Source organism: Marmota marmota, unplaced genomic scaffold (genome assembly GCF_001458135.2).
Source record: "Marmota marmota marmota unplaced genomic scaffold, marMar, whole genome shotgun sequence".
Taxonomy (NCBI): Eukaryota; Metazoa; Chordata; class Mammalia; order Rodentia; family Sciuridae; genus Marmota; species Marmota marmota.
In genome coordinates this window covers 3,381,077-3,388,188 of record NW_026000108.1, presented here as the reverse complement: position 1 = coordinate 3,388,188, position 7,112 = coordinate 3,381,077, and the positions used below count along the sequence as shown (strand labels likewise).

The 7,112-nt window shown below is 62.0% G+C and overlaps 1 protein-coding gene across 2 annotated transcripts in view; it reads left to right on the top strand.

The window, feature by feature from the left end:
- Positions 1-15: 15 nt before the first annotated feature.
- Sh3tc1 (SH3 domain and tetratricopeptide repeats 1) overlaps positions 16-7,112 on the top strand; it is a 44,884-nt gene continuing 37,787 nt past the window's right edge. Inside the window, exon 1 of one of the 2 annotated variants that reach the window (XM_048784099.1) lies at positions 16-93. The gene's annotated coding sequence lies outside the window, so the exon portion shown is untranslated. Of the gene's footprint in view, positions 142-7,112 lie in introns of both variants that reach the window. The other variant, XM_048784105.1, reaches the window with a different exon arrangement.

The window sequence follows — 7,112 nt, the reverse complement described above, 5'->3', positions numbered from 1 at the left end:
CTCCGCACGACTGAGGGCTGAGACGGCAGCAGGTGAGGACCTGGAGCCTGCCCCCTCGGTGCTCCCCGCCTGGGTGGCACGGTCCTGCGGCAGGTAAGTTCTCCACCTCTGGGCTGAGACCTCTGTGCTGGGCGTCCGGAGGGCCTGACACTCAGGGTCACCTGTGGGGACAGGTGAGGCTGGGGAGGGTGTGCATGGGGAGGGGGTGCGCCTGGAACCACCTGGCCAGGACGAGGGAGGGCCGTAGAAGGGCAGCCCGTGTCCCGTGTCTGAGAAGTGATGGGACTGTGTGCTGTGGGGTGGTAGGTGCGAGGTGGGGCTGCGACCTCCTGGGACCTGAGGACCCGGGCCGTGGAAAGGGGAGGATCTGGGGGCCTCCGGGGCCTCTGGCCACAGCTGGGGGCTCCCTTTCCTGGCTGAGTGCCTTGGGCCCATGGCTTGCTTCCGAGCCTCGGTCTTCTTGTCTGTAAGGTGGGAGCATCTTGCGTGCTCAGAACAATGTCCACAGCAGGGGACCCTGCAGTGTGGTGGCCCTAGAGAGGATCAGGAGCCCTGGGTGGGGGTCAAGGCTGTGCCCACCTCCAGGGCTGCCTGCCTCCCTGGATGCCAGCATCCAGGGTCTTAGGGAATCCAGAGCTCCCCCAGCCCCCAGCACAGCCCTCCCCTGCCCTCAGGCCAAAGTCCCTGGTGTGGCAGGGGACAGCCCCTCCTTCCTTGGGTGGGCCCTAGAGTGGGTTTGCAGGAGGGAGGGTCTGCAGCAGGCCTCAGCAGAGGGGCCTGACCCGGCAGGGTGGAGGCCAGTCGGCCCGTCTTTGGGCAGGAGGATCTCTCAGGCTGGCCCTCACAGGAGTCTATGGACTCTGCCAGGAGGCCCTGAGGGTGAGTAGAGCAGCCTGGTGGCCAGAGGAGAAGCGGTGGCCTTCTCTGAGCCTGTTTCTCCTGGTGCACAGTGAGCCTGGGGCCCAGGGCCGGGCCTGAGCGGGGAGGATCTTTGTGTGGACCTGGGTGTGGACTGCTTGGGCCCAGGGGCAGATTGGTGTACCCTGAGGGAACGTACCCTCCGTCCCAGGGCAGGGGTGGCCTAGGCTGTCTGCAGCAGCTGGAGCTGGGTGCTGTTCCAAAGGCCTCTTTCCATCTCCTCGTCCTGCAGGGCAGTGAGGAGACGGTCAGGCTCACCGCAGAAGGAGGTGTGGCGGGGGCTCCTGGGTCGTTCCAAGGCTGGGCACGCAGGTGGCCTGGGGTGTCAGCGTAGGCAGTGAGCTCCAGCCTGGCCCCGTCCCCAGCGCCGTCCACAGCGCCGTATCCTTGGGCCTTAATGATTTGCCCTCCAATCTTGTCCAGCTTGCTCTGCGTTGCTGGGTCTTTATTATTATTATTATTCTGCAGTATCAGGATGGAACCCAGGGGTGCCCTACCACCGAGCCACAGCCCTATTTATTTTATTTTGAGACAGGGTTGGGCTGAGTTGCTTAGGGTCTCACTAAGTTGCTGAAGCTGGCTTTGAACTTGCGATCCTCCTGCCTCGGCCTCCCGAGCTATTGGGATCACAGTGTGTGCCACGGTGTCCGGGGGCTGGGCCTCTTTTGTAGGTTTCATTTGGTGGAATGTGTTTGGTTCAGAAGGCCCAGGACCCTGTGCTTCCACCTAGTGTCCTTTTCTGTCCCGGGGTCCTCCCTCCCTGTCCCCCTCCTCCTCCTATGGACTGTCCACACATCCAAAAGGCAGGTGAGGAGTGGTCTTGTCCACCTGTACCTCCCGGGACTCCAGCCCTTCCAAGTGTTCTTCTGAACTTTGGTGGGTCAAGGTTCACATGTGCCACAGCGTTCGGGGTCCTTGGTGCCCTGTGCCTGCCCCCATATGATCCAGAAAGTCCCACACCCCATCGATCTGCATTTCACAGGCACGTCCGGGCTGGGATGTGGGCAACCCTCCGGGCTCTTTTACACTGAAGACCTGCCAGGGGTGGGAGGGGGCTGTGGTCATCTGCGGCTCCTTTCTTTCCGCTCAGCTGTCCCGAGGTCTTTCCTTGCCGGCCCACAAGTCCACCCTCTCTACCACCGCGGCCTGCTGGGCGGGACGGGGCTGGTGAGAAGACCTGACACCTCAGTGACTTCCAGGTGTTGTCATTGTCAACAGAGACTTGCAACCTCCCACACCTGCCCTTTCAGACGAGGCAGCAATCTGCAGAGCGGGCAGGGGCAGGCCGCTGGTCAAAGGGTGAACACAGTTGTGGTTTTCCAGGTGCTGGTCACCTGCCCGCCGTTGACACCGTGTGTTCTCTGCAGCTGGCCAGGGTGTGCCGAGGGACACGGGGTGAGGAGGGTCTGCGCCGCCAGCCATCCCTCCCTCACCGCCGAGAGGAGGAGACACGGGGCAAGAGCCCAATTGGGAGGTGACAAAGGGTGTCTTGGGGTCAGGTCATGCTCCTTCTAAGGGAGGGACGGAGCCTCATTTCTCATCTTTCAAGACAGTAGGAGGAATGGACAGTCTGCGTGCTCGTCTGGGCTCTGTTGGCCACACGTGGACGCCTGTCCTCTCGCTGGGTCCCTCCCATCGGCCCTGTCCTCCATCTCGGTGGTGGGGAGGCCTGGCTGGAGGCTCAGACCCTATTCACAGGGCTTTGTCCACCCTCCTCCCCACCACCCCGTCCAGCCCGCGTCCCTCCCAGGACACAGACCTCCCTGCCCCTCCGACACCTGCAGTGCACCCAGGCCCTGCTCAGGTGTCACACCTCCAGGAAGAGCCTTTCCTGACTGCCGAGCAGAGTTCATGTCCTCACTTGTCACCGTGCCACCCTGCCACACCTGTCCCCACACAACTGGGTTTGGGGAGGAAGCCAGGGTGAGGTGTCATCCCTGCCACATGGCACCAAGGCCACACACTAGTGCAGGACTCTCCCTGTGACGCACCAGCCCTGGCAGGCGTGCTGGCCAGGACGGCAGAGCTGGCTCTGCTCCCACACCACAGGGAGGTGGCCCCTTGGTCCACAGGGAGGTGGCCCTGCACCTGGTTAGCCAGCCACTGCCTCACATCAGTATGGACCCAGGCCACCTATGCCGCCACAGGGCTGGGGTGGACACTACCTTATATTGTTGTTCCAATTGTCCCAGCGCAGGCCACTGGGAGCCCCAGTGTTTGTGTCGGAGGTGCTGGGGACGGCACCCAGGGCCTCACACATGCGAGAGCTACACCCCCAGCTCTTTTATTGTTTTCTCTTATTTATTTTGCAGTACTGGGAATGGAACCCAAGGCCGAGAGCATGCTAGGGACTGCTCTCCCACTGAGCCACATCCCGGCCCTTTTAAAAAATGTTACATTGTCTCACAAACTGGCCCAGCCTGGCCTCGAATTTGCAGTCTCCTGCCCCAGCCTCCTGAGTAGCTGGGACTACAGGTGTGTGCCACCACACTGGGTGTTGGGAGTTCTTTCATGAGCTCTTACATCCTTAGAAAGACACAGGCTCATCATTTTAGGGAAAATTGATCCATCCATCAATCATTTGGCCAACCCTCCCTCCCTCCCTCCCTCCCTCCCTCCCTCCCCGTCGTCCGTCTGTCCACTGTGCTTCCTTACTTCCTGCGCTGCCTGCCCTAGGCCCCTGCTGGGGAGTTTCCTCCCAGGGACTGCGTCTGGTGAACCTCTCGTGCTCCGAGGCTGGCTCACAGCACCTCCTCCAGGCAGGCCCCTGGCTGTCCCCAGCAGATGGGTGGTGCTTGCTGCGCAGTCCCTCTGCCTGCCCTGTTGGCCACCCTGGCTGAGCTGTCTGTCTCCGTCCGTCTCCTTGCCTGTCTGTCCCTTGGCTGAGACCTCAGGAGGGCAGGGTGTCTGGTTCAGCGATGCCCTGGGTGCTCAGTGCTGGGCCTGGCCCAGAGTAGGGCTGCAGGAGGCCACTGCCGGTCCTGTCCCTGTGGAAGGCCAACGACAGTAGGTGCCTTCCCTGGTGGAGTCCCCTGTCTCCACGTGGGGCAGTGCAGGGCCCGGGCAGACGGCCAAGGCAGAGCAGAGGAGCAGCCCTCCTGGGGATTCCGGCCTGGTGGCTGCTCCGGGACACTCTCCATCTCCAAGCCACACCTGGGTACCGCGCCAGCCAGTGGAGGTGTGCCACTGCCACCCTGTCCTCTGAGTCCTGGGGGTGCAGGCAAGAGCAGCCTGGGGGCTCATTCCTGGCCTGGCATCAAAGCAGCGCCCTCTGGCCACGCCCCTGTGATGTCACCTGGGAAGCGTCACAGCTGGGCGCCAGGGCTGTGAAGGGTGCAGGTGTGGGTGTTGCCCGCCCAGGGGTTGCGGCTCGGAGGACGCCACCCAGTCCCTCTCTCCAGACTCCCAGTGGGCACAGCAGGGGTTGGAGGCCAGATGCTGCCAGGGACTGTCCACTCGCCTCATCCTGGGCCTCACGGAGGCTCCCATGCCTTGTGAGCCTCCACACTTGAGTGACTCCCCCCAGCAGCTGCCGAGGAGCAGGAGGGACGTATGGGGAGGAGGGGCCTGCCTGCACCGCTGGCCTGCAGAGGAGTGCGTTAGTGGGGCCTGACCCACCCCTGCTGGGGCCGCCGTCCTGTCCAGAGCACATGGGCCCTCTGCTCTCACTACTTGGTGGCCTGTGTGCACCGACACGGCCAGGCCCCCTTGCTGGCACCTCTGCTTATTGGTCATTCAGTGAACACCTGCAGAGTGCCATGCCGTGTCTGACAGGCCAGCACCTCCCTGGAGGACCTCGGAGGAGGCAGGTGTGGCCCCAATGGAGGTCCCGGATGGTGGGCTTGGGGTGCCGGGCACTGGCTGGTCTTGCATCAGGGGAGGCCTGGAGAAGCAAGGCAGGTACAGGGGACACCATGGGACAGCGGGTGAGGTTGTGGGGGCGGCTGGATGGACCTGGTGGGGAGAAGGGTCCCGAGCTGGCTGCCTCCTGGGGCTGTGGACCTTGCCCAAGTCCACTGAGATGTCTTTCTGGGCTGGAGGCAGATGGAGAGGAAGCCCAGGTGGTACGGCCTCCAGCCCTTGGTCTGAGCCAGAGCCCTGGCAAAGCCAGCAGGGTAGGTAGATGCTTCTAGAAGTCCCAAGGAGCAAGAACCCTAGAAGGTGACTCTGTGACAAGGTGAGGGAGGAGGTGTCCAGCAGGGGCTGCAGTCGGCAGGGCAGACCCTTGACAGGCAGATGCAGTCAGGATAGGGAGGGACAGGCTGAGGCAGCATGGACGGTGCTGGGGGACCGGGGCAAGGTAACTCAGGGGCACGTAGGGTGGGTGGGTGGCATCTGCTGGCAGGGGTCATGGCACTGGCCGGAGCAGACAGCACTGAGGTTTTGCTGGGTGGAAGCAGCTGAGGGGGTAGGACGGGCAGTGCCAACACAGACCCAGGTCACCAGGGTGACCTGCAGCCCAGCCTGTGTTGGCCACAGCTGGAGGTGGGGTGAGGAGGCAGGGCTGTGGGAACCCGCCTGAGCCCTCGGGCCCAGCTGGCAGGTAGTGCACTGGCTGGGAGCCTGTCTCCAGGGAGAGGGGCCGGCCAGGAGGACTTCGCTCCCCAGGGAGGGGTCTGGGTGGGGAGTGCTGGCAGGTTAATGTTTGCACAAGCCAAGGTCACGATCAACCAGGATGACTGCGCTCCAGGGAATGTCAGGAATTCCGGCCAAGCTCTCACTCCTGAGTCAGGAATGTTGGGGCCTGGGGAGTGAGGGTCCTTGGGATTGGGGTGTCAGGATCTTGTCTGTGATCTGGGGCCTTCTTTCTCGTGTTCTTGGGAGAATGGCAGCCATGAAGCCCCCAACGTGGCCCCGTTTGGAGCCTCCTACTCCCGCCTCTTCTGTGCACCCCACAACCCCCAGGTCGGGTGGCCCATGGGGTGCTCTTCGAGCTGTGAGCTGGGCCTCGGGGACCCGGCCCGCAGGGCTGTCCAGTGCATAGCCTGGCCTGCTCCCTCGGCAGGGAAGGAGGCCCTTCTGCTCCTCCTCCTCCTCTGTGGCCAAGCCTCTTTATTGGGGTGTGAGGAGGCCATGTCCCTCTTCTACATGCCCTGCCCACGGAACAGCCCTGTCACCCCAGGGAAGAGCACTGTTCCCAGGGGTCCCTGTCATGCAGGAACAGCTGGGCTGTAGAGTCCTCCATCTCCTAGGCTGGGGACACACCTGCCCTGACAGCTGGCAGGCCACTGTCCTGTGGTGTTGTAGGGACAGACGAGGCAGAACACCAAAGATAGCAGGAAACAGTTTTATTTGACTGCAGCCAGGTTTTGCTGGACTCAGTTAATCCCCTGAACCCAGAGTTCAGGTAGTTTCAGAACTTTATACCCCGCGTGTAAGGGGAGGGGCTCAGAAGTTCCCAGTCTGCAGAAGTTCACGTAAAAGCAGCTTTTTCTTTCACTGTTAACCCTTCAAGGACAGCACCTGAGGAGGGGGGAGCTTCTTCTCCCCTTTCTCCTGTCCCCTGCCAGCTGTTACCATGGAGCCCAGTTATATCTTCTCTTATCTTAGGAATGTAGACATCTCTGTGAAGCCCCAGCTCAAGGCCAGAGGCCTGTTTGCACATTTCTACAAACTATTATACTGGATACATTTGTGAAAAACTAGTGAGGGGGTGTCCAGCACCTGGAGTGCTGATTTCTTCCCTGCTAGTGGCCAAGTAAACAGGGGACAGGACAATAGGAAGCTTATCTACATTGGACTCTTTTGCTGACAGTCCTAAAATCAGCCCAGTTAAGACTTCTGTGGAGAAAGGGGGTGTCACTACAGTGGCTGCTCCAGGTTCGGCCAGACTGCGGAGGGCACCCTTCGCCGCAGGCCTGGGACGTGCTGTCTGCTTCCTGTCAGCCTGGGGCCCGCGCCCAGCCACTCATCCGGGTCCCGGGGGCCATCGGTCATCCGGGAAGCCTGTTTACTCCTGCAGCCTTGTTTTTGCAGAGGAGTTCCTGAAATTCCGGGGCCGGGGCACATTTTTGCTGGTTTCAGTGATAACCACAGACATTACAAACAGACCCCCTGTGCCAACAGGGGCTGTCCAGTCCTTCCTGTGTGGACCCTGCCGCAGGCACCTGCTCTTCTGGTGCCGAGGCTCACAGCACCGTCCCTGGGGGGTACAGGCGGGAGCCTGGGAGGCAGTCTCTGGGCAGGTTCCCCCC